General features: G+C 42.9%; 1 protein-coding gene and 1 pseudogene across 2 annotated transcripts in view; one reads left to right on the top strand and one right to left on the bottom strand.

Annotated features, from left to right (window-relative positions):
* Nucleotides 1–27,883, top strand: part of KIAA1549L (KIAA1549 like) — a 255,597-nt gene that overhangs the window by 38,248 nt on the left and 189,466 nt on the right. The window lies entirely within an intron of this gene.
* Nucleotides 2,606–7,162, bottom strand: LOC132016715 (small ribosomal subunit protein uS3-like; annotated as a pseudogene).

Here is a 27,883-nt window from a genome sequence, read left to right as displayed (position 1 = left end):
AAACAAATAATGGTGTTTATTTATTAATAGTGACTTTCAGGAGAAGGAAGTTGAGGCAGATGGACTGTTACCAGCCCATGCATATATGGCTGGGGAGGGCGGGGGGATTTTCAGCATGTTTTGGTTTTATCTGCAGCTGGATGCCAGCTGTATTATGAGACAATATAAATTCAGGGCCTTTTTATTCAGAAAGCCCATTCATTTGATCATCCTAGACACCCTGTAATTCTATCGGGTGACATTAGAGGGGTCACGGACTCAGAGCCAGAACACCCTCTACCTGCTTTCCTATAGAACTTTCGTGTTTCGATGGAGACGTTCTCCATCTGCTCTGTCCATGTGGTAGCCACTAGCCACCTGTGGCCACTGAACATTTGCAGTGTGGCTAGGAACTGAGTTGGACATTCTGATTAATTTTGATTAATTTAAATAGCCACATGTGGCTCATGGTTAGTGTATTAGACAACACAGATTTCTGAAGGACAGCATTCATGGTTTTTTTTTTTTTTCTTTTACTGGAATTCACTGTGAGAAGCACATTCTATATTGTTCTACAGCACAGACACCCGCCTCTCGTCAGAATTCCCCAAACAATATTTAGCCTGACTACAAGCCGTGCATGCTGGTAACTTCTATTTTGTTCTGTTCCATTTCATTTTTTTAAAAGGCGGGTGGTGACTTGATAAATTGATTTTCGGGACTCGCGGGTAGGTTTCAAGCCCTGGTTTAAGAACACTGCCATCTGTATGTTATCTGCCCTGCACCTGGAGCCCTTCCTTCTACCTTTTTTCTCTGGTCTCTGCATCTACCCTTGCAGGGTTTTTTCATTGGCTGTTCCCTCTGCCTGGTGTGCTTTTCCCTATGTCATCTCATGACTACATTTCTCACATCCTCAGATTTCTGCTCTAATGTTCAACCAAAGACTTCCTCCAGTAACCGCCGTACTGGAGTGCTCTGGGAGGCTCCCCACCCCTCTTATCCTTGGTTTGCTTTTTTCTGTAGTGATGCTCTTCTCCTGATATGGGTATCATTTGCTTATTGTCTGCCTCCTCAGCTAGAATGTCAGCCCCACGAAGGCAGGCAGGGACTGCTTTGTTGGCTGGTATGTCTCAGCATCCAAACTAGGCTTTTAATAAGTATTTATTGAATAACCGAATGGACATGGCCCCAGGAACTTGCTGAGATTTTTTTTGTTATGGCTTTATATGCCGAGAGGTGTGTGGGAGCTTTCATTCATTATTCCTTTGGAGATACTGTGTTCATCCCAGTGGCCTGGCTCATCCTCTGGGCACAGGGGATGGAAACGCTAGAGGAGAAGGGAGACACATCTCGGTCCTTTTGAAAATTTTAATTGGCGTCTGGGACTCTGCTGTGTATGGGTCCAGAAATGCAGAGCTGGAGGTTATCTGAAATAGGCACTAGACAATGAAAGGAGTTGGGTGGAGATTTTGCATTTCCTAAAAGTAAAAGCAGCCCTTCATACAGCCACTGAGTGGTGGGACCAGCACTGCAGGGAGGTCTAGGAAAAGAAGCGGACAGAATTTGATAGGGAGCACTGGGCGGGTATCCCATCTTAGCCAATGTTACAGGCTATGTGAGTTAAGACTAGCCCTCAGCACCCAGCTTCCATTCCAGAAGCTCCCCATGCATCTCTTTATGTTTTTCTTCTGCATTTTCCTCTTGGCATTGAAATAAAAACGCCCACCTTAAAAAAAAAAAAAAAAAAGATTGTTGCTTCAGGGTTGAGGGATGAGCTTTATGAGAACAGAGTAATGGGCGCGGCGGATAGCTATCTAATTATAATCATACCTTGAAATTTTTATTAGCCAGTCTTTCTGCTTGATGGCTTCTGCTTCTACTACGGATATGTTGGTGGTTCTTGGATCCATTCTGAAGGCACAAAGTGTTTCTATTCTTGGTGTATTTTCCCTCGTCTTTCCTTAGAGCCAGATTTATTATTCCTTATGCTTCTCCCCTGTCCTTCATTAGAGAGTCATCAGGATGGTGCTATTTTTTTCTCCTTTGTGGAGTGTACATAGTAAACATAATTTGTTGAATGGCTTTCTTTTTTCAACAGGAAGTCTTCTAAAGACAGCCGATCACAGTATTAAGCCTCCATGTAATAAACATGGAGCTGAGCCAATCCGTCCAAAACATTTGAGCCATCTCTTTATATCGTACACTCGAGCTTTTAGATGCATCAATTTTACAGTACATCATCTGACACTATTTGTGATAAATATTCCACAGCGATTAAATCATCATTTTAAGATCTTATGCACAAGAAAGAGCATCCACAAAGCTAACTCCCTACTCTTCGAGCTCACATGTTAAGAGTCCCGGTTTGTAGATCAGAAACCTCTTATTAATTTTGATTGAGCTGTTCCAAAGAGGTCATGCAGATTTTCGTAAGACACTTTTATGTAAGAAATACCTTTTTTTTTTTTTTTCCCCCTGCCTTCTTAGTGAGAGAGAGAGCGCGGATTGAACCGCCTGGTGGGGTAAACCAGGAAATGGACCCTGGAGTCAATGAGAAGCGTTGCCTTGATGGTCGTGGTTAATAAATATTTACAGCGAAGTCCTGAGCTGCAACTCTGCAGTTTTGTTAGCGTAAACGTTTCATGACCGCGGAATGCTTGATGAGCTCGTGGGGCAGGCGACCGCGCCGCGTCTGGAGCGGGAGGAAACGGCGCGTGTGCTCGCTCGCTCGCTGGGTAGGGATGCGTGTCTGCAGGCGGCGCGGTTTTAACTGAGTTAATGCAGTGGTCCCAGCTGGGATTTTGATTGCGCTCCACGGATGGAGCCCGTGGGAGGGTGACAAGGGACCCTCTAGCCCTGCGGAATGACGGTTGATTTACAGCCTGACGTGAAGCTGAAGCTGATAGTTTATATTTTAAATAATGCATAGTTAGCTCTGCAAACCAATGAGCCAGAGCTGTCCTCCTGCCAGAGCCCCTCTGGAGGACGGTGGAGGTGCTTCGGCAGGCTCAGGAGCTCCCTGTGCTGGCATGTGGACCCCTCAAAGCCCCTCTTCTCAGGCAGGGGCCTGTGCCAATAGAAGTTTCGATTGGATGGCTGCCTAGGAGGAAAGGGAAGGTGCAGGAAGCTTTGGGGGAGAGTGGAGAGGGCTGCTGGAGCCCACCACGGGGGGCGGGGGTTTGGGGGAGCAGATCGAAATGCATATGCCTAGGCCCTGACTCGGGCTTCTGGATTCTGAATCTTCGTGTTAACGGGAGCTCCAGGTGACTCGTCTGCACATCAGAGCTTGAGAAGTGCTCACGAGCCACTTCCATTTTAATACTTTTACAGACCCTTGATCAAGCATTGAATGTTAGTGACTTATAAAGCAGATTAGTAAGTCATTCCAAACATGCTGGTTTGCAGCTTGCACCCCACCCCCCACCATGTTTTAGAGAAGAAAGGATGGAATAACAATAATGTGAGGTTGGCCAGGAATGGAGTTAGTGGGAATTTTAGCACAGTTTTGGCCATGACACACCATTGCTGATATCAACTCAGAGTACAGATCTTCAGACTTGAGCAGCATCAGAATCACCTGAGGGCTTGTTAAAATGCCGTCATTGGAGTTTCCGATATAGTAGATTTTGAGATAGGGGCTGAGAATCCGTGTTTCTAGCAAGATCCCAGGTGATGCTGCCTCTGGTCTGGAGACCTCACTTTGACAAGTGTAATTCTGATCATGGCAACCACGGGGCGCTTGTTCTGGAGTCCAGCTTGGCTTTCTCTCCTGCTGGATCTCTCACCATACCTCTTCACTACTGTTCTCAGAGTGTCATCAACAATCCACCCATACCTGGGATCTCTCACCATACCTCTTCACTACTGTTCTCAGAGTGTCATCAACAATCCACCCATACTCTGGGTTCCCAGAGTCCACTCTCTCGACCTTCTGAATCCCTCAGAGTGGGACACAGGATGGTTTGTGAGCATCCCAGGGTGACTCTTAGATGCACTTACGATAAACAGCCATTGCCCAGTGGGCTCTACCCAAATGCATTACATTCTTCGTTGCTAGGGTGTTTTCTGCCCCTTCCTTGGCCCTTTGTCACTTTCCTTGGGCCACAGCCCCACGGGGAATGCCCTTCCACATAGGCTCACTTGCTAAAATTCCCTCATTCTTCCCATATATGTCCTTTGAACCCTGGCTGCAAGTGATCCCTGGACTCTTCTTGTCTTTTAAAATAAGCTCTTTAAAATGGGATGTCAGTCCTTATATCTCAATTGTAATTAATTTTTATTGATTTTAAATTAATTAAATTTTCATTCCTCCCCAAGCCCCCTCCTCTTTCTGAGTTGAACTTATAGTATATGGCACAGGTGGCCTATAGTGAGGTGCAGGTCAGTGGACATTGCCATGAAAAACAAGAAAAGGAATAAGAAAAGCTTATGACTTCTCAAAGTTGTTAAGTGTTATTAAAAAAACTTAATGGTACATGACACAAAACAGCGCTGCCCCTAATACTGTTAAGTAGGTGATTAGAGCCCCTATTGATTGTAGGCTCTTGGATGGCTGAGACTGTCTTATATTCATCATATTGGTCACTCACTACCTGGCTTATAGTGGATGTTCAATAAATATTAGTTGAGTGATGTAAATGTGATTTAATTATCTTTGGGTAAAGTTGAAACCATCCCTTTTCTGCTTTAGTCATTTATTACATGTGGAAATACACACCCTGCTTTGGATGCTGATGAGAAGGGCAAATAGAAGAGATTCAGCCAGGAAAGTGATGATCTTCATTCAGGCTTTAAATGCACACAACTCCCTAGAGCCAGCACTCTTTCTGCAGAATCCTGGATGTGTGTGGGACTCAGAATGGGGAGGGGAGGGAGATGGGACTAGGGGAAGGGCTGTCCTCTAGAACTCTCTGTCCTAAGGGCATGGGGAAATCCTAAGCTCCTCTAGCCCAGAGACATCGGGTCTCCTGTATTTTTGTATCCCAGGCACTTAGTATAGAAAGCAGTCTGGGAGTCCGTGCTTGCTGAATGAATGAAAGAGCGAGTTGATGAATGAATGAATGAATGATGAATGAATGACATTGTGACTTTGAGTCCCTGTCCACGTATCAAATCTTTACCTCTTTATGTCTCATTTGCTTCATTTTTAGGGTAGGGGTCTTATGATATACTCTAACTTATCTCAAGGAATTTCTGAGAGCCCAAGATGATTTAATGAATCTGAAAGCACTATTTAAAGTGTTACATATGCTTTATTATTTAGATCATACGAGAACTTTTTCTGTGTTTCTTACAGACAGCTCTTCTTCTTGGTTCTGAAGGCCTATTTTAAAACTTTGTCAATTAGGGGACTCTTGGTTCTCTTGGTTGGCTCATTCTCTGCTGATTTGCTCTGAATGGAGAACAGACGAAATGCAGGTTTGGAAGTGTTTCTGAGTCACCGTGGTGTATGGAGGGATCTTCCTGCTAATACTTGATTCTCTGACAGCTGTATTTCACACTTTGTACTGTGGCTTTCTTTGAAGAAACTCCAGGCTTATAAGAATGATCTGTTGTGGCATTTCCTTTTGAGGCATAAACGTTGAAATGAGATAAATACACAGTCGACACATCTCAGTATTGTGAGAGTGGGAGGAAATCGGCATTTGGATTTGGATCACCTGTGTTCAAGTCCTGACTCTGCCCTTCATCTGCAATTTGCACGATCTTGGGCATTTTTTTTTCTTTTGTCATATTTTATAATGGAGAATTTTAAAAATACACAAAAGATCCAAAATAGTATAATGAAGCCCCCATTTACCCATCACTCAGCTTCAGTGACTATGACCTGATCTAGTTTGTTTCAATGGTAACAGCCTCTACGCTTGCCCAATATAGTTTTTAATAAAATGCAATATGTTATATTCTTTCATTCATAGATCTTCCAAGGTTTATTTATTTATTTTGAGAGAGGGAGCAAGTGCCTGCTTGAGTTGGGGGAGGGAGGGAGGGAGGGAGGGAAGAGAACCTCAAACAGGCTCCCTCTGAGCGTGGAGCCTGATTCAGTGCTCGATCTCATGACTCTGAGATCACGCCCTGAGCCAGATTCAAGAGTTAGATGCACAACCAACTGACCCACCCAGGCCCCCCTCATTCGTAGATATTTCAATATGAATCTCTAAAAGGATAAGGATTATTTATTTATTTATTTATTTATTTTAAGTTGGCTCCATGCCCACCGTGGAGCCCAGTGCTGGGCTTGAACTCAAAATCCTGTCATGGAGACCTGAGCTGAAATCAAGAGTCAGACACTTAACCGATTGAGCCACCAAGGTGGCCTTTATTTTTTAATTTTTAAAATTTTAATTTTTTCTTTTGCAATGGTTTCATTAAAGATCATTATGGAGCAAATCCAGACTCGAGATCCAGCCGCCAAGGAGAGCCCATTATACCATGGGTACCTGCTGTGGCTGGGCAGCGGCTCTGGCTTACCACCCTTCTGTTCTGAGATGGGGGTGGTGGGCTCTGTCTCCTCCATAATGCTCACATGATCAGGACAGGGTCTCGTAGGGCCAGTCTTAGCACTTGGATCCCAGGGAAGCACAATCTTCATTTTGATGCCCAGCACACCCTGTCTGAGCAGCCCACAGCATACAGCAGTTCAACATAATAGTTCTCAGGGTCCCCACTGTGAATCAGCAAGTCATCCACAAACTTCATGAATTCAGCCCTCTGTCCTTGGAGTTTCCCAGACACCATGACCTCAGGGCCTTTGACCTTACTCTCCATGCTGAACTGCAGCCTCCCCACCCCCACCTCACAGCAGGGCCTCCCAGGAGCTGGTACCACAGAGGCTCGGCCTGGACCATAGCACACAGACCTCTTGTGGCCTCCTTTTCAGTGTGGAGCTCTACAGTGCCCTTAAGGAAGCCAAACCTCTTCTGAACCACAGCAGTCGATTCTCAGATCCACTGGTCCTTCTCACCAAGAACGTTCTGTGTCCTGGTGGCCAATGTGATAATTTCTGTCTTAGTGTACCTTAAGGTCCAGCCAAGGTGATGATTTCTGACTTGGTTAGTATACCCTGGACCCCAACTCCAGAGTGAGCATCTTCAGCCATGTCCTGAGTGAGAAACTCATTCAGTTCAGCTCTGAAGGTGCCATCAGCAACAAACTTCCTCTTCTTGGAAATTTACACCGTCATCTTGCCACTGAAAGGAAACAGATAAAGACTTTAAAAACACAACTAAAATGTCATTATCACATTTGAACAAATTAATAATTCTTAATATCAATAGAATCCAATGTTATACATTTTCTATTATCTTTTACAGTTTGTTTGAAAAAGGATCCAGTAAGCCCCACATCTGCTATTTGTAAAAATTCCTTTTAAGTGTCTTTTAATCTATAGGTTCTCCATCATGTCTCTCTCTCTTTATTATATATAAAAGTGCAAGAGGAAAAAAGGCAAGTTGTTTGCTTATGGAATTTTTCAGTTTGGATTTTGCTGATTATATCTTTGTGGCATATTTTGTGTAAATTAGAGGCACGACCAGATTTAGGCCAGGGTTTTGGATTTTGATCCTGAGCATGTTATTTGTTTTTTCTGATCTCTGTGAAATGGAGGTGCATACTACCCATCTCATAGCTGTTGTGAAATTAGAAAAGAGAATATCCAGGGCCAGACCATGTCCACACCTCGGGAAGAGTGGTTGTCATGATGATTGGGTTATACTCTCTGTTAGCATGTGGGGGCTGGGCCCCAGGAAGCTATTTTCCTGCCACACTGTTCAGACTTAATATTGCAGCAGGTGCTATGTCAGGAGCCTGAGCATCAGGTGGGCTGGGGGTCCCGCTCTACTGTATTCGCCTTGACCGGAGTCAAAGTACTTCAACTCTCCGAGCTTTCCTCCTTTCCTCAAATGCAGCTAATAACATGTGTCCTCGGAATTCTGAGAATAGAGGGGATGTATGTAAAGAAACTTGAGCGTAGTTGATGATCAAGGTTGATGATCTTTGTTGCTGATGTTGATGTTGATGATGATTTTGATGTTGATGATCTATTGTTATTCTCATGTGAGACTTGGGGACACTTAGGTTGTAAAGAGATTCTGGGTGTGGCTGGGGTGTAACTAAAACCCTTCTTTTTCTCTTTTAAGCATATCTGGGGATAAAATAACCTACAATATAATCAAGAGAAAGAAAGGAAAGTAAACCTTTTGGGTGCTAAGTACAATTACATTTACAATTACATTTACATTGGTGTACAGACACTGGAATGTGAATGGAAACATCTGCTTACTTCCACTCCGACCAGGAGAAAGGTTGAGATTCTATTTTCCACTGTTATCAAATATGATAGGGGTGCAAAACCGGGCAAATACCACCATCACCAAAAGATCGAGAGTGACAGCACCAGGAAGGAGATGTATCAACTCTTTTGTGATGTGCCCCGTCTTTTGATGCCCTGAGAAGAGTGAAATATCCTCTATGGGGGATTCTTACTCAAAATGCCCAATCTCGCTCATAGTGAGGAAACATCAGACATACCCAGATCAAGGGACATTATGCAAGAGACCTGACCAGTTCTCTCAGCCAATGTCTCAGCTGTGAAAGGCAAAGACCAAGGACCCATCACAGGTTGGCAGGGGCTAACCAGCCTTGAGAACTAAATGCAGAGTGGGACCCAGGATTGGATGCCGCATGAGAAAAAGAACATCAGAGGCAAAGCTGGCAGCATTCACATAAGGTCTGTCAAGTCAAGTCATCAATATAATTTATCGGAGTTCTTTTCCTGGTTCCAGCAGTTGTATCATGATTATGTAAGATGTTAACTTCGAAGGAAGCTGACTGAAAGGGTACTGAACCCTCTGTACTGGTTTTGTGATGTTCTAGAAGTCTAGAATTCTTCCAGAAGTTAAAAACATGAGACCAGGGTGCATGGCAGCCTTTGTGAAGTGTACCATTTTCTAGCAAGCGGAGCATGCTTAGCATGCTTTTTTTCTGCTCATTAACTTACGAACTAGAAACACCAAAGTACTCTTGAGCTAAAGCAGTCAAGATCTCTCTGGACTGGTGAAGTTCCTCACTGTAAATCGAAAGGGAGTTGTGTTAATTGTTCAAGGTTCCCCAGAGACCTTCCGAGCACACAGGTGTTCGGGGCCTCCGGGTGGATGGCGTTCTTTCTGGTGGCGTCATCTTTCATCTCGTTGATCTGGCAGATCTGACTGGCTAGTTACCTACTGACTGATAGTTACCTCCTTAGATTGGTGCCTGTTATATGCTTGAAACTTGAGCTGCTAAGTGCTTATCATCAGTCCTTATCACATCTTTGGAAGGCAGGTGATAGTTCCCCCATTTTATGATACGTCTCAGAGAGACTCATTTGCCCAAGGTCACTCTGCTGGAATGGGAATCTGACTCCAAAGCTCAGACTCTGACAGCCAAGCCATTCTGCTCTCCCTCCCAGGTGCCCTTCTGGCCAGTCTAATCATGCCTGCGAGCCCCTGCTGGGCCTCCGGACCTACCCCCCCCCCCCTTATCATTTATGCTTGCACTAGATAGAAAAGAGGATTTAGGGGTACTGGTATTTTCCTATCCTCTGTTATATACTTTTATGTAGGCTCCTTGGGGGCTATTAATAAGCTTCTATGGTCAGGTATCTTTGGGGGAACTTAGGGATAAATACATCAAATATCTCTCTACCTTTCCCCAGGCAACTGAGTGCGTTTGGAGAAAACCACACAACCAGGCTGACTAGTTCAGTTTATTTCTATTATCTTTAAATGGGTTGTTCAAGCCGCCCAGCAATGCTGCCCAGTTGCCCTATCCGGGCACACACCCACGCTCTGGGATAACTGCTTGTCACCTTTTCCCCACTTATAATATCCCCACATCTCCTAAAGAAAGCCCTATTCCAAAGGAGAATTTCCACAACCCCTCACGGCTGCCATGACCAAGCTGCCCGAATCCTGCCTCCTCTCCTGGCAAGGATGAAGCATCTTTGCCTCTGTGCATGAGACAAAGATCCTCCTGCCAGCAGTTTCCCCTCCAGTCCCCTCTCTCCAGGTGTGGACGGGCGTGCGCTCCATCTAGCACGTCAGAGAAGCCCTGCGTTGACCACACAGCCCTGAACCTCTTCCCCTTTCCAGCCAGCCTCCTTGGAAGAAACTTCTTTCAAACCATCTCCTGTTCCTTTCTTCCCTCCTTGCTCTTTTAAAAAATTAAGGTGAGATTCACTTAACATAAAACAAACCATTTTAATATTAAAACATACAGTTCTGTAGCATTTAGTACATTCATGGTGCCATGTAGCTTCACCTAGTTCCAAAGCCTTCCTGTCGTTCCCTAAGTGCCCCTACCCTTTGCTGGTTATGTGCTTCCCCTCTACTCTCCCCTCTCCCTTGCCTCCAGCAACCACCCGTCTGTTTTCTGTCTGGCGTTACCTGTTTCGCGTATTTTATAAAATGGGCTCATACAATATGGTGACCTTCTTTTGCTTACATAACGTTTTCAGTGTTCATGCATGTTGTGCCCATGTGCAGAATTTCTTTACCTTTTACTGCTTCATAAGATCCCGTTGTATGTATATGGCCCCTTTTGTTTATCTCTTCCTTCATGGATGGACACTTGGCTTGTTTCTACCATCTGGCTGTTGTGAATATGCTGCTGTGAACATTCACGTACATGCATTTGTTTGAGGATCTGTTTTCTGTGCTTCGGGGTGTATCCCTAGGAGTGGAATTGCTGGGGCATATGGTAGTTCTGTGTTTCAGTTTTTGAGTCGCTGCTGAATTTTTTGATGGTTTGGACCAAGTGGCTGGACCATTTTACATTACCGTCAGCAATGTACAAGCATTTCAGTTTCCTTACATCCTTATCAATATTGGATATTTCCTGGTTTTCTTCCCATAGCCACCCTAGTAGATATGAGGTGGTATCTCATGATGGTTTTTTTTCCTCATTGTGGTTTCAATTTGCATCTATCTAATGGCTAATGACATTGAACATCTTTTCATGTGCTTGTTGGCCATTTTCTGTATCTTTGGAGAAAAGTCTATTCAAGTCCTTTGCCCATTTTTTCCCTGGGTTGTTTGTTGTTGTTTTTGAGTTTCCCATTCTCTCTTGAATCCACTTTAATCAGGCTTTTGTCCTTATCATCCCATAAAGTTATTCTTTTTTTAATAATTTTTTATTTTTATTAACATATAATGTGTTATTAGCCCCAGAGGTACAGGTCTGTGAATGGCCAGGTTCACACATTTCACAGTACTCACCATAGCGCATACCCTCCCCAATGTCCATAACCCCACCCCCTCCCCCTACCCCCCTCTTTCTGGCAACCCTCAGTTTGTTTTGGGAGATCAAGAGTCTCTTATGATTTGTCTCCCTCCTGATCCCATCTTGTTTCATTTTTCCCTTCCCTACCCCCAAACCCCCCTTGTTGCCTCTCAAATTCCTCATTTCAGGGAGATCATATGATAATTGTCTTTCTTGGATTGACTTATTTTGCTCATCATAATACCCTTTAGTTCCATCCACGTTGTCGCAAATGGCAAGATTTCATTTCTTTTGATGGCTGCATAGTATTCCATTGTACATATATATATATATATATATATATATATATATATATATCACATCTTCTTTATCCATTCATCTGTTGATGGACATCTAGGTTCTATAGTTTGGCTATTGTGGACATTGCTGCTATAAACATTCGGGTGCACGTGTCCCTTTGGATCATTACATTCCACAAAGTTATTCTTATCAAGGTCACCTATGGCCTCCCAGTTGGTCAAACCCAGTGGTCCCTTCTCAGTCTTCATTTTATTGTCCTCACAGCAGCATTTAAGGGAGGACCACTTCTTCCTTCCTTAGGTGCTTTCTTCACTTGTCTTCCCAGACCCCATTCTTTCTTAGCTGTTTTCAGTGTTCTTTGCTGCTCCCTCCTCATCTTCATAAACTCTAAGTCTTAAATCTCCTTACAGCTCTGCTTTCACACCTATCTTTCTATCCCCACTTCCCTGGGTGACCCCATCCTTCCAGCTGTTCAGGCCAGAAATCTTGGGGTTGTCCTTGACTTCTCTTTGACCTCCTCCACCTGGCTCTACCTCCATAATATATCCAGACTCTGATCATGTTTCACAGTCTTCACTGTATTCCCCCGTTCCAAACCACCATCATTTTTCAGCCGGAATTTTGAAGTACCCTACAAACTGGTCTCCGTGTTTCTCTCCCTCCCTTTGCCGCCATCTAGACAGCATGAAACACAGCAGCCAGTGAGATCCTGTTAAATTGTGAGTTTGATCTCATGTTAGAGCTCTACTCGGAAGCCTCCAATTGCATCTTGTTTAACTCCAAGTTTGAGCCAAAATCTCTGTATGATGTAGCCCTGGCTTCCTCTTTCATCTTGTCTATCACTCCCCACCTTGCTCAATACCCCTCCAGCCAATGCTGGCGTTTCTGCTGTGCCTCAAACCTGCTGCACAGCCTCCTGCCTCAAGGCCTTTGCACATACTGCTCTGTGGCTGGATTACTTGGTCTGGATTACTCTTCCTCCTGAAAGCCACAGGGCTTTCTCCCTTCCTATCTTGACCCAAATGTCCTTTTGTTAGTGAAGTTTCTGTTGACCACCTTATATAAAATAGTAACGTCCTCTCCCCTGTTCTGATTTCCTTTCCTCTGCTTTATTTTTTCCCTAAGTACTTATTTATTGCCTGGTTTCTTTCCCCTATTAGAATATCAGCTTCCCAAAAGCAGGATTTTGTGGGGTTTTTTGTTTGTTTGTTTGTTTACTGCTTTAGTCCCATTGTTTACAACTATACCGGATATAAAAACAGGGATACTTGGGGTTTTCTACTTTGATATATGTAGATGTCCTTTATAAAGCTGTAAGTAGAGGGTATTTTTGCAATATTTCCTCACCCACTCTTTTTTTTTTTTTTTAAACCCATAGAGCCTATTTTTCACAAAGTATTTTTGGGAAATGCTGGAACAGACTTTTATTGTATTTTATTTGTAAGTCATATTTAGGGTGATGGGGGCGTTGAATGTTATGTAACCTGTCTCTTACCCTTGACTAATAAAGCATTTCAGCATGTAGGAAAAATGTACATCCGAAAGGCCTGAATTTATCCTGAGGGTATGCTTGGATAACTCATTAGGTAAGATCTGGCCAATTACTTCTTCTTTGATTTTGAAAGGTGGTTTTACATTTGAGTATTTCTGCACAGTTTTATGCTTATAAGCAAAGTGTGATGTAACTTTTTTTCCCTAAAGATTTTATCATTTATTTGACAGACAGAGATCATAAGTAGGCAGAGAGGCAGGCAGAGAGGGAGAGAGAGAAGGAAGCAGGCTTCCCGCTGAGCAGAGAGCCTGATGTGGGGCTTGATCTCAGGACCTGAGCCGAAGGCAGAGGCTTTAACCCACTGAGCCACCCAGACACCCAGTGTGGTGTAACTTTGAAGTAGTTTCTCCTAGAGCTGTTGCAACCATTGAGGCCTGCTCTTTCTCTGCTTTTGTCTCCATTCCCCAAATGGTCTGTGCTGTGCCCTTTGGGAGGTCAGCGTCCTGTAGGGTCAGCTTAGGTGGCCTCTGTCATGTTCTAGGACCAGACTTACTTTGGCTCTGTCAGAATCAGCTCTGAGAAGGCCAGGGTTCTTTCTGTTTGGTTTGCCATTGTAGACCCAAACACCCTGCGCCATGCTGCTCACAACAGAGGGGGCCAATTAAGATCTGTTGAATGAACCTTTGAAGTAGCACCGGGGAACTCTCTTTCACTTGACCCTGCCTCATGGTGACTTGTAATTAGGACTGAGCTTCAATGATGTCTTTGAAAATAGGTGTGAATATGTTCTAAATGGAAATCAAAGTACTTTTCCTCTTGTTTCCATGATCTCAGCTCAGAAACAATAATATGGGCATTCTTGGAAAGAGTCTTCAATTAGTTCGACTAGTTTGTGGTTAGGTAGATTTCAACAAAGAAGATCCCATTTGGGCATTTAATTTGTAAGCCACTACATAACTCAGAACAAAGCAGCTTGTGTGATCAGCATTCTCAGAAGAAAGTTGCTCTGATGATCTGTGTGGCACCTTTTGATTTTGTAAAGATAGAAAGAATGATGTCAACCCACAATGCAAATGGCGGCTTGATATTTTATTTCCTAGAAATGGCCCAAAGAAGAACAGTGTTATTTCTGGAAACTGGAAAAAGAGAACGTTACTTGGAAAAGCCCAAGATTTGTGTATTTCGGCTTGCTTTCTTAGGCATAGAATGATGTTCCCTTTCCTTTTGGCTTTTCCAGGGCGCGCTCTGATTTGCATGGCAAGAGTTGTGCTGTATCTGGTTAATTAACCCGGTGTGTGAGGGTCTGAGGCTTAGTGTCTTGACTTGCTCTAATTAAGTTCACAAGATTCAAGGCCACCTGAATAGGGATGGAATGGACATTTGCTTTTGGAATCAGCGGTAACATTTCTTTAGGTGAGGAAGCAAATGGGCATGAAATATAGACCCCGGTGTCAGGGTTGTTTTTGTTGTTGTTGTTTGTTTGTTTTGGTAGTGTTTTCATAGACGTCACCATAGTTACGGCATCTCTGTAAATCACACATCTATTCCAGAAAGGAGAATGAAGAAGCTTGTGGTTGCAGATGGAGTGACCTAAATTTTTATCGCTCTGCAGCTTTTTAAAAACCGTTTTAGCTTTTACACATTTTATGGTTCTTTTAATTAGACTCATAGGATGGGGATGTTCAGTGTCTAGTGGTCAAATATGATATTTAGTGAGGTCCTATGATATGCTAGGTTTTGTCCAAAGAGAATTGTCTAATTTAATTTTAAAGTAATGTGGAGGTCTTGTAGTCTGGTCTCTACAGAGAGGCAGAACTACTAGGATGTGTATGTATGTATCTCCCCATTCCTATACTCACACCTATCTAGATATTGATATAGATAATGATATCTAGAAACTATGTTAAGGAAATGGCTCAACTGCTTATGGAGGCTGAATGGTCCAGGATCAGCAAGCCAGAGACCCAGGAAAGCTGATGGTTTGGGTCCCATCTGAGTCCGAGTTAAAAGGCAGAAGACTAGTGTCCCTGCTCGAATGCAGTCAGACAGAGAGTGACTTCTTTCTTACGCAGACTGTTATTTTATTCAAGCCTACAACAGAGAGAATGAAGCCTCCCCACCTTGGGGAGGGCAATCTTCTTTATTCAGTCTGATGATTCGATGACTGTTAATCTCATCCAGGAACACTGTCATGGACACACCCAGAATAATGTCAAGTCCAATATCTGGGCATCTGTGGCCCAGGCAAGTTGACACAGTGAACTGTCACAGGATCACTGTGTTGATCTGTTGTAGAGATGAGGACACGGATGGAGAGGGGGGTTGGGTTCCTTGTCCAGCGGTACAACTGGTCATCACGGATGCAGAACCCAAATGGAGGCAGGCTGGCCGGCCCCCTGAATGCTCACTCCTAATTGGTACCTTTCAGGGGAGGCGACTGAGATGGGGGAGGACGGGCCAGAGAGGAGGGAAGTGGAGTCCAGTGTTGGGCCTTAGTGTCCAGCCAACCAGGTAGAGGCAGAACTGGGATGTAAGCCCTGGGGCTCCTGACACCTGGCCCACCTCCCTGGAGTCCTTCAGCTCCCCCTGGGTCATTGTCTGTGCCTTGGACATTTCACTGATGAAAGGAAAGAAGTTCACTTTCAGTTCCGCACCTGAATTGTTGACTCAGGCACTCTGTGCAGTAATCCTAGCTGTCTCACCTTGTCAGCATTGTCACTTGTGTCCGTTGTATGCCAGTACCAGAAGCTTCTCTGAGGAGTGGGCCTGCTTGCATGAGGATAGTGATTGTTTTACTAACACTACCTTCCCTCGCGAAAGCACTTCAACCTTCTTAGAACACTCTCATATATGCATAGTATTTAAAAAATGGATTAGCTTGACTAAGTGGATTTACACAGGGGTGATGGTCTTTAATGGATGTGAATGGAAAAAAAGGCTTTTACCTCCTCTTAGCCAAGATTAAAAAAGAATAAATGAGGGGCGCCTGGGTGGCTCAGTAGGTTAAAGCCACTGCCTTCCGCTCAGGTCAGGATCCCAGGGTCCTGGGATTGAGCCCCACATCAGGCTCTCTGCTCAGCAGGGAGCCTGTTTCCCTCTCTCTCTCTCTCTCTGCCTATTTGAGATCTCTGCCTGTCAAATAAATGAATAAAATCTTAAAAAAAAAAAAAAAAGAATAAATGAGTTAAGAGATGATGGAAGAGAAGATGGTATGTACTGAAGCAGCATGATCAGGGGGGTGCAGGCGGAAGGAGACTGAGGGGCCCTGGACCAGGAGGTCGGGAGTCAGAGCAGCTGTCGGCGTTGAAGCCAGACAGTTCTGGGTTTGAATTGTGACTGCTAATTACTAAAGAGGTACATTGCGGCTCCTCTCTGACCCTTTCCTCCTTTGTAAAATGGGAATTATACTTTGTGCCTCATAGGGTGGTCATAAGTATGAGAAGTGCTTGTGCATGCGTGCTCCATAGTAAGCCCCTGATAAAGAGGGATGCCTACAAATCCCCCCGTCCCCCACCTCCTGCAGTAAAGCCTGCCTTTACTGGGCTTGAGCTGCTTGTTTTTAACGACTGTCACCCTGCCTGCTCTTTCCCACCTCGCGGCCCTGTCCAGGCCGCTCTCCCCTGCGCTGTTCCTGTCCCTGGGTTTCCACTGTTGGCTAACTGTTGGTGTCCAACTGAGCAGATCTTTTTTCCTTTCTTGATTTTTTTTGGGTGGGGGGAGGTGAACAGAGATTTGGTTCATGTGGATCATTTTAGGAGGAGCTACACTATTTCAAGAGAGATAGTAGAATTTTGTTAGTTGAATCAAATTCCTGGTCATTTCTGGAGGGAAAAATCAGTTAAGCAGGTGGTTTACCCATTCCGTTGGCTTTACTAAACCGACTGGCAACCGTCAAGCTGGCCACCATTTTAGGCACAGACTTAAGGTCCCATTCCTGGTTTTTATCTTATCTCCTTATCTGTATTTTATCTGGTTTCAGTTCCAGAAACGCCACTCCGAGACCCAGGTGTGTGGGTTGCCACGTTTAGTTGGAAGGCACTCAGTACTTCACTGTAGCTCCTGAAAGCACCATTTCCGGCGTGAGAAGCGTTCTTCTGTTGCCCTTTTCCCCTTTCAGCATCTCTGCCATCAAAGTGCAAGGATTTGAAGGTCCCTTAAAATGTAACCTTGGGGCTCTTTGAAATGGTGATTCTTACTTTGCACGGGCCCATCAGATCCATCAGATGCTGATAACTGGTCATTTCTGAACATGTTCTGGTCAGTTAGTGATTTAGAGCTAAAAAAAAAAAAAGAAAAGAAAAGAAATCTCCGCACAGCCCTTCTTTCTGAATTTGGTACATTTCTGACTCTTCCACTTTCTCTCCCTATTATCTGAAATGGATCCTAATACTGAGAAGGAAAATCTTGATGATTTAGTTTCTGGGCCTGGGCAATCCCAGTCACCTTGTGTCGTTCATTTGTGAGATAACAAGTCCCAGAAAGAAGGTGGAAATTACCGAACAAGAGAGGACCTAATAATAATCTCATGGTTTGGTGAAATAAACTTTCCTTTGAAAATTTAAGTTTTGGTGTTTACCCCCAGGGGTTTGAATTCACTTGTGTGTGGAATTCTCTTATATTATGGAGAATTTTTGCGTGCAAATGAAAGAATAAGTTATATCCACGTTTCTTAGTTGGGTAATCATGTCCAGTTTAACTCATTTGTGAGTAATAAGCCCCAGCTAGTCTCCTCTTTCTGCTAGTATCGTTTGAACAAGTCTCCAACTCAGTGAACTCAAAGAGAGAAGATTTGTCTAACTATGAGCTTTTGCACTTAACTGCTTAACTATTCCTTCTGCCATTTCAGATCTTCCTTCTGAATCACTTTCCTTCTTTCTGGGTACAGTTGACCCTTGAACAACATGGGTTTGAACTAGGCAAGTCTACTTACCCACAGATTTTCTTTGATAAATACAGTACAGTGCTGTAAATGTATTTTCTCTTTCTTATGATTTTTTTTTTTTGGTTTTAGTATGCCTGTTTTCAGGTTTTTAAAAAAGATATTATTTATTTGCTGGAGAGTGAGGGTGCACAAATGAGCAAGTGGGGGGTGGATGGAGGAATTGGGGGAGTTGTAGAGGGAGAAGCAGACTCCCCACTGAGCAGGGAGCCTGACTCAGGACTGAATCCCAGGACCCTGGGACCATGACCTGAGCTGAAGGCAGATGCTTAATCGACAGAGCCACCCAGGCGCCCCTTCCTTATGAACTTAATAACATTTTCTTTAGCTTGTTTTATTTTAAGGATTCAGTATCTTATTTTAAGAATTCAGTATTCAGTATGAATTTAAGAATTCAGTATATTAAGAATTCAGTTAAATTTGGGGGATGTCAAAAATTAAACATGCAGATTTTTGGCTGTGCAGAGGGTCAGCCTCCCTAAAGGCCCCATGTTGTTCAAGGGTTAGCTATACATTCTTTTAAAATTCCTTTAGTGAGGATGTATTCGTGATGACCTCTGTCCATTTCTGTTTGCCTGGAAATGTCTTTACCTCACCTTTGTTTTGAGAGACAGTTTTGTTTATTCCTGACTGACAGTTATTTTCTCTCAGCTCTCTGAAGATGTCATTTTACTTTCATTCTTGATGCAGAGAAGTCCGCTCAGTCTTTGTCAGTCATCGGTCTCGTGTCTGACCGCTGTTACTCTCTTCTTCGTCATTTTGATTTCTTCAGTTTCACTAAGTGTTGAAATTTTTGATGTCTAGATACTGATTTCTTTTTGTCTATTCTACTTTGTCTTCAGTCTGAGAATTCACATCTGTAATTAATTAAACAAATTGTTAGCCCTTACTTATTTGGCTATTACTTTTACCTCAATCATCTTACTTATCTCCTTTCCAGAAATCTGATTAGACATGCGTTAAACCTTCTCCCTTTGTCCTTCATATTACTCAGCTTTTAAAATGTATTTGAATGATCTTTCCGGGCTGCATTCTGGGTAATTTCCTCAAATCTGTCTTAAAGTTAATACATTCTGTCTTTGGCTGTGTCTAATATGCTACTTACCTGTTTTTTGGTTTTCATTATCCTATTTTCTATTTTAGAAATTCTATTCGGCTCTTTTCAAAAGCTGTTTACTCAGTTATCCTCATCAAATTTTTAATCACCTCTATTATTTCTTTATACATATTAAACTTAATTATTTTATATTCTCTATCTAATCATTGCAGTATCTCTACTTTTATTTATTTATTTGTCAGTGAGAGAGAGCACAGATGGGGGCTGGTGTGCGGTGGTGACAGACAGGGGGAGAAGCAGGTTCCCCGCTGAGCAAAGAGTCCGGCTCAGGACTCGATCCCAGAACTCTGGGATCATGACCTGAGCTGAAGGCAGACAGTTAACAAACTGAGCCACCCAGGCATCGCTAGTGGTTCTTTTCTTTTCTTTCTTTCTTTTTTTTTTTTTAATTGTGAGCTCGTGTTCCTTGAAACTTTTTCTATTGGAATTACCAGAGTCCTGTGTTTGAAATGTCTTTCTCCAGAGAGAAGAATTTGCATTTGTTCCCGCCACAGTTTAATGACAACCAAGGGCTACTTTAATCACATTTTCAGCTCAGTGGTGGTTGTTATTATTCTTCCAAGTCACACTGGTAGCGTGAAATCTGGCCCTACACATATACGAATGGTGTGGGCTTTGGGTTAGACATTTTTAGAAGATACTTTTTTCCTGCCTCAAGGAGGCCAGGATTGATAATAAGTCTCCATCTAAAGGACATGGTTCTGGTGCCCTTCCCACTCCCCGTCTCATTCTCTGAGGTTGTTTCCATTTGAGCAATGTGACATTTTGGAAAGGGGTACTCTTGATCTGCTCTGTTACCATGATCAAGCCCTAGGCTTTGTCCTCAGGTCCACAAAACAAAGCACTTTGTAAAGCCCCAGGCTCCTGGTCAACTGATGTCCTCAGGGCAAATGCTAGCTCTGTGTCACACAGTAAATTTACTCTTCTCGTTTCTGATTTATAACCCTTTCTCTTTATTGCAACCTCAACCATGTGTTAAACCAGATTTTTTTTAAAAAGATTTTATTTATCTGTTTGAGAGACAGAGAGCATGTGAGTCTGAGCAGGCAGAGGGGCAGAGGGAAAGGAAGAAGCAGACTCCACTAAGCAGGGACAACATGGAGCTCAATCCCAGGACCCTGGGATCATGACTCGAGCTGAAGGCAGATGCTTAACTGACTGAGCCACCCAGGCTCCCGTAAACCAGATTTTTAAAGAATATATTATATCCCTTTCTTTAATTGATTTATATGAGAAGAGGCTTCTTCACCCATCTCGTTGTAGAAACAAAGGTGTTAGGCAGTATTTTTGATGTTTGCCACATGGTAGTGAATGAGCAAGACAGTAAGATCCCATCTCTCACAGAGCTTACATTTCAGGGGTATAGAGCAAAGAAACAAATCAATAAATGCATAAGATAATTTCAGATAGTGGGGAACACCATCATCTTTTAAAATATTCACAGTGACCCATGTAAGGGACTCGATCCTGCAACTCTATTAATCCTTCCATCGCTGTGTTGTAAGATGATCTACCCACTATCAGGGGAATGAAACCACCTCACTGTTAAGGGATTGGTGGAGAAGCCCTTGAATTTGGGTTCAGAGTTAGACAACATCCGTACCCACTAAAACAGTTGTCCTTATGTGCTTTGTTAAGATATGTACGAGACTGAAAATGACTCTTAGGGACAAGTGAGAGCAATCATACAAGGCATGAACACAACTCTTCCCTACAATTAGGCTGCACTGTAAAGTCATGTTATTAACAGAATATTTTGCCTCATTTTTTTTTTTTTTTTTACTTCATAGGACAGCTTTTATTTATTTATTTTTTTTTTTAAATTTTGTATTTTTTATAAACATATATTTTTATCCCCAGGGGTACAGGTCTGTGAATCACCAGGTTTACACACTTCACAGCACTCACCAAATCACATACCCTCCCCAATGTCCATAATCCCACCCCCTTCTCCCAAACCCCCTCCCCCCGGCAACCCTCAGTTTGTTTTGTGAGATTAAGAGTCACTTATGGTTTGTCTCCCTCCCAATCCCATCTTGTTTCATTTATTCTTCTTCTACCCACTTAAGCCTCCATGTTGCATCACCACTTCCTCATATCAGGGAGATCATATGATAGTTGTCTTTCTCTGCTTGACTTATTTCGCTAAGCATGATACGCTCTAGTTCCATCCATGTTGTCGCAAATGGCAAGATTTCATTTCTTTTGATGGCTGCATAGTATTCCATTGTGTATATATACCACATCTTCTTGATCCATTCATCTGTTGATGGACATCTAGGTTCTTTCCATAGTTTGGCTATTGTGGACATATTTTGCCTCATTTTTATCGGGGATATAGAAAGGTCAAGGAGTAACAAATAATTAGTGTCTTTAAGTGTTCCAGCAAATCCCTACCTTTTAAAATTGGAAACATGGAGAGAAAAGAAAAGCTGAAAAAATTTTTTTTTTCTTGAAGAAATGATGAACACATCTGGTAATAAATTCGATGTAAGAGACTGATCATCCAGGGATCTGTTTGGGAGTCCAGTGCTATTTGAAAGCAAGCTATTTTTTTTTTTAAATTTAAATTCAATTAGCCATTATATAGTACATACTTAGTTTTCGATGTACTGTTCAATAATTTATCAGTTGTGTGTAACACCCAGTGCTCATCACATCACAAGACCTCCTTTTTTAAAAAATTAACATATAATGTATTATTTGCCCCAGGGGTACAGGTCTGTGAATCATCAGGCTTACACATTGCACAGCACTCACCATAGCACATACCCTCCCCAGTGTCCATCACCCAGCCACTCTATCCCTCCCCCCACCCCTCAGCAACCCTCAGTTTGTTTCATGAAATTAAGAGTCTCCTATGGTTTGCCCCCCTCCTGATCCCATCTTGCGGGATTTTTTTCTAAGAAATGTCTTAAATTATCAAATCAAGAACCCAGTAAATGAGCTTGGTTAATTGAGCCTCTTTTACCTGATTTAGAAACAGCTCCTGTTAATGAAATATGTCAGGAAATTTTCAGAGGTGTGAATAGTGAATGGGGAAGACGCCGCATTTCTTAAAGTAGTTGATTTTCCTTGGCACCTCCCAGTTGCCTGGAATTCACTAGCAGTCAGAGAGTCTCACCCTTTTTTGGAGCCATGGGCCCTTTTGGCAGTCTGGTGAAATTTATGGATCCTTCTCAGAAGGATGGTTTTAGTACTTAAAATTCATAGAATTGAAAAGGAAGCCAAGCACATTGAAATGCATCTTTATTCACAGCACTGGAGAGTGTATAAGACCCTTTAGGTAATTAACCCCATGACATATTTAAGTTACATCTCTATTCTTGATGAGAAAAAGTCATTTATAATATGGCTGATTTCCTCAATTTCTTTTTCTTTTCTTTTTTTTTTTAAAGATTTTATTTATTTATTTGACAGAGAGAGATCACAAGTAGGCAGAGAGGCAGGCAGAGAGAGAGGAAGGGAAGCAGGCTCCCTGCTGAGCAGAGAGCCCGATGCGGGACTTGATCCCAGGACCCTGAGATCATGACCTGAGCCGAAGGCAGCGGCTTAACCCACTGAGCCACCCAGGTGCCCTGATTTCCTCAATTTCTTAAAGGAGGAAATGGAGCTGGGACCAGTTTGAGAGAGGCACTGTAAATCAGTGGTCTGATCATGGATATGTGGATAATTCATTTTTGTTGTGGTAACAACATGGTACCCAGAAAGGGAGCCTCTTAAGTTCTTAGTTTTGTACCCATGGGGTTCCTAGTAAAATATGAAATTAAGATCAGTGCTCCCTGAGGTCATGAGCCTTCTGTTAAATATGGCCTCAGAAAATAAAAAGAGGGGCACCTGGGTGGTTCATTGGGTTAAAGCCTTGTCATGGGGTTAAAGCCTTCCGCTCAGGTCATGATCTCAGGGTCCTGGGATCCAGCCCCGCCTCAGGCTCTCTGTTCAGCAGGGAGCCTGCTTCCCCCTCTCTCTCTGCCTGCCTCTCTGCCTACTTGTGATCTCTGCCAGTCAAATAAATTCTTTAAAAAAAAAAAAAAAGGAAAAGAGAAAGAAAGGAACATAAACAAGATCATTTTATCTTGGAAAGCTGTGATTTATTTATTAACGGCCACAATAGAATGAAATACTGTTTATTTATTGTTCTTTTCAGTGTGAAAGAGAACATTGACCTGCTTCAGATCATTAGAGGCAATCTAACTGAACATCCTTAGAAGATGGATTCATTATGTTATATTCATATAATAATATCCCATACAGCCATTAAAAAGATGGAGTTATACATGCTCTTATAGAATGAACTCTAAGATATGTCATTACATGGAGAAGGAAAGGCTAGATGAGTGAACTATGCATTCTCGCTTGTAAAAATGTGTCTATTAATAAAGCCAGTGATATTTCTGGAAAGAGGTACCAGCAATTGGCAACAATGATTATTTTGGGGAGGGAGGGGGACTTTAGGTCTGAAGGCTGAGGAGGAGACTGACTTCTCATTGTCTATTTGTATCGCTTAGAATGTTTTGCCATGTGCAGGTATTAGTAGTTCTAGCTAATTCATTAAAAAATGAATTGCCCTTGCTTCTAGCTGTATTGATATTAAAATGAAGTTGAAGCTTATAAAGAAGATGTACTAATTATGCCTGTCAAATAACATATTTCATTAATTAATACACTATTCTGTGCACCAAGAAGAGATTGCTCCAAATACGAATTCAGGGTGTGGATGGTGGGCCCTGTGTCCTCCGAGTGTCCTCCAGGGACCTGGTGTCTTTCTTACATGCACACACACGGCTTTGCAGCTGTCTGTGTTCTCTCTTCCTACTCTCCTTGGTCGTGAACTCCTGGAGGTAAGTTTCTTACACAGTGCCCGGCTCAGAGCAGACCCACAATAAATGGTGGAAGACTGAGTCACTCTTGATCCTGCCAGGAGTGAATCTGGAGATACAGGGATAAGCAGTAGGCCCTGAATCCTCCTGCAGCAAAGCAGGCAAGGTAGCCAGACCCCGAGTCCTGGTGATTCTCAGCTGGGTTGGGGACTATGGGGAGGGTGGAGGTGATGGAACTAAGGAAGACTGTGTCTGGTGAGGGCACCATTCCTTAGAGTCCTTGATTTTGTCCCCAAACCTCTGTGATAGGGGTGGTTGCTGGTGGAGGAGACAATGCCAGCAGAACTGTGGGGGCCGTAAGTGGGAGAGAATCAGCAAGAAATTGGGTAACAGCAGTTGTTCAGTGAAATTCACAGTGCCTTTCAAGAATGAAATTCAATTTATATTTAGAATTTGATTTTAATCCAGAAGGAACACACGAGCTGGTTAATATCAAGACTCTGTAAGAAATCATTTGTGTCAGTTATTGAAAGGATTCATAATCGAGTGTGAATGGGATGTCTGGTCACGCTCATTCATTCGTTTACTCCATATTTATTGAGGCCCTGTGTCCCGTGAGGGATGCAGAGATGAATTCGATAGGTTCTCTTCCCTAAGTATCTGATCACCAGAAATTAATTTAGCACAATGGTTAAGACTGATATCTTGAATTAGAATTCTTGGGTTCAAATCCTGGCTCTACTCCTGCCACCTATGTGGTCTTGATCTAGTTGTTTAATTTCTTTGTGCTTCAGTTTTCTCATTGCTAACATGGGAATGGAAGTACCTTCATAAGATTAAATAAGATAACAGATATAAAGTGCCCAGGCAGTACCTGACATAATCAGGATTCAATAAATGTCACGTGCGTGTTTGTGTGTGTGTGTGTTTAAACCATTCATTGATCCACTGAACACTTTTGGAACTCCTGCTCTGTGTGAGGCATTGCCGTAGGTGCTAAACAAAGACATAATTCCAGTCTTCAAAGAACTCAGCTGTTAGCTGGTGTCTTTGTAACAAATCACACAATATTTAGTGGCTTGAAACCCTGATAGACATGAGAGCATGGTCTCTGTGGATTAGGAACTCAGGATCAGCTTGGTTGGTTCTGCTCAGGATCTACCACGAACCCAAAATATTTGCCAGAACTGCAGTCATCTGAAGGCTTGAGTGGGGTAAGAGGATGCATTTCTGAGGTGCTCATTCACATGCCTGGGAAGTTGGTTCCTCTCCACAGGGCCATCTCCATGGCACTGCTTGAGGATCCTCACGATATGGTATCTGGCTTTCCCCAGAGCAAGTGATCCAAGAGGCCAAACCAGAAACTGCAATGCCTTTTGTGACCTAGTCTCAGAAACCAAACACCATCACCTCTGCTGTATTCTGTCTCACAGCCCTGATTCAACATGGGAGGGGCCTACACAGGGTTAGGTAGGATGAGGTGGGATCCTTATGGACTGTCCTGAAGACTGTCCTGAGGACAGCTGGGGAGGGATACATGTGACCACAGGCAAAGTGCTGTGAGGTAGATAGACCACAGGGACCTTCTTGTGGCAGCACAATCTTTGTCAGAAAGGGAGAAGACAAAGCTTGAGCTCGGACTTGAAGGAAAAGAACTTTGGCTTGGTATGTGAGGAAAGAGAGCATTTCAGGCAGAAAGATTCTCGGGAGGAAAGGTGCAGAAGCCAGAATAAGAATACTCTGGAAGCTTGAAGCTTCCTCTGCTGACTTGGAGCAGAGTCTCTGGTAGGGGAGGAACACAAGTGTGGTGATGATGTCGGTACTGACCTAAATACATGACAATGACGTGATGGCAGTCATGACAGACTGTGACAGTCGCCCTTGCATGCACAAGTGAAAGAGAATTATGTCACATTCTTTAAGGATCTACTCTCTGAAATACCTTTGTGGTATTTAGGATGCCCACGAACGCATCCATCTGTTCATTCGTCTCTTTGTCTCTCTGTCTACCCATCCATCCACTCATCTATCCAATTAATCAATATTTATTCACTACATTTGGACGATGCATTAACAGCCTCTTCAGAAGATGACCAGCACACTTTCTGTTTTGCTGACACACACACATATTTTTAGTGTACTCCTCTTTACTTTGCCTTCATAGCACTAGTCACTACTTGGCATTATATTGTATTTTACTTGTATTGCTTGTGTTCATCTCTAGAATATAAGCCTTAAGGATATAGACTCCAGAAACATTGCCTAGCATAATGTCTGGCACAGATTGGGGGCTTAGTAAAGATGTGGGTGAATAAGCCCGAGGTGAGGTGATAGAAATATGCAGGAGATGCTGTGGGAACTTGGGAGGAAATGTCTGGGTCTTTCTGAGGTGAGGAAAGGGGGTGCTTAGAGAAGGATTTGCAGAGTCCTTGCTCTATGAACCGAGCTTACCAGGGGATGGGCTGAGCATTCAAGACAAGAGGTCTTGTAAGCAAAGGAAACCATGAGAGCATGGCCACAGTTCTAGATGATTCTTGTCTCTCTATGGAGTTTGTGAAGCTTAAAGTGTAATTATGAGATAAGAAAAGCATCTGCCAGCAGTTGCTTTTATGTAATAATTCATTTAAAAAAACTACAGCAGAGGAAGCATCCCTTGCAGATATTTCTGAACTTAAAACCCCGCTAGTTGATAATTGTTCTTGTGCTGTGGCTGTATATGAAACATGAATACCAGAGCTGCATGTCCTTCCCATTATTGAGCTGTCCTCAATACTGTATGCATTTCTCTTTTAAATATATTTCCCTGCTGCAGTGACAATACATCTTAGTTTTCCCTCTGGACGTGGCATGAGTTGTGGCTTTTGGCATCTCTGTTGACTGGAAGGCGTCTTTATGCCACACTGGTATTGACAGAGCCATAGCTCAGTACAGTACAGTGAAGGTGGTTGCAGGTCTGCCCTAAGGGAGGGTTGGATCCCCTCTACTCTTTATACCACTGTGCTCTAGGATGGGCTTGAGGTCTATTTAGGTTATTATTTTTCCAGTCTTCTTTTCTAGTACTTTTTTCTTTTCTATTTTTTTTTTAAAGATTTTATTTATTTATTTGTCATAGAGAGAGAAGCGAGAGCGAGCACAGGCAGACAGAATGGCAGGCAGAGACAGAGGGAGAAGCAGGCTCCCTGCCAAGCAAGGAGCCCTATGCGGGACTTGATCCCAGGATGCCGGGATCATGACCTGAGCCGAAGGCAGCCGCTTAACCAACTGAGCCACCCAGGCATCCCCTTTTTTTCTTTTCTGATACCAGCTTTCATATGACCCTCAATGTGTCCTTTGTCCCTGAACTTCAGGAGAAAAGATCAAACCTTCATAGATTTCCAGATAACTGCATTTTTGAAATTATCCTTAGTGGCGGCCGTGTTCAGATAATCTGAAAGTATTAACACTTCTGAAAAACATTTTGAAAGAAGCAACTAGGCTCCAAGAATTTGCCTGGTGTCCCATTTTTTTCCCCTTAGTAACTCATTTTGTTTTTTTTAATCCACCTCTATTCACACTTAGCATAAATGTTCAGTGACAAAGAATAAAGCTTTTATATATTAGAGAGGCAATTAATTTTGGTTCTACTAAAAAAACTGGAATTTAAGTTTGGTCTTAAACTGGAATAAAAAGGTAACAGTAATTGTGGGCAGTGGGATTATGGGTATTTTTTCTTCTTTCTATTTTTCATTTCCCCCAAATTGTCAGTAATGAGCATATATTATTATTTTACGTGGGTTTAAAGCCAAGAAACTTTTTGGAAAATTTACCTTTCAACATTTGTCCAATAGGTGATCTCTAGAGATTTCTTTTGTTGTTTTTTTCAAATAGATCCTGATTCTTTACTCTTTTTCCTTCTCAGACCTCATTTTTCAATGTCCGTAATGGCGGACTAAGTGATGACTTTAAATGGTAGAGGAGGATTCTCATTTACTAACTCA

The sequence above is a fragment of the Mustela nigripes genome, chromosome 1 (genome assembly GCF_022355385.1).
Source record: "Mustela nigripes isolate SB6536 chromosome 1, MUSNIG.SB6536, whole genome shotgun sequence".
Lineage (NCBI taxonomy): Eukaryota > Metazoa > Chordata > Mammalia > Carnivora > Mustelidae > Mustela > Mustela nigripes.
This window is presented reverse-complemented; position numbering and strand designations above follow the sequence as displayed.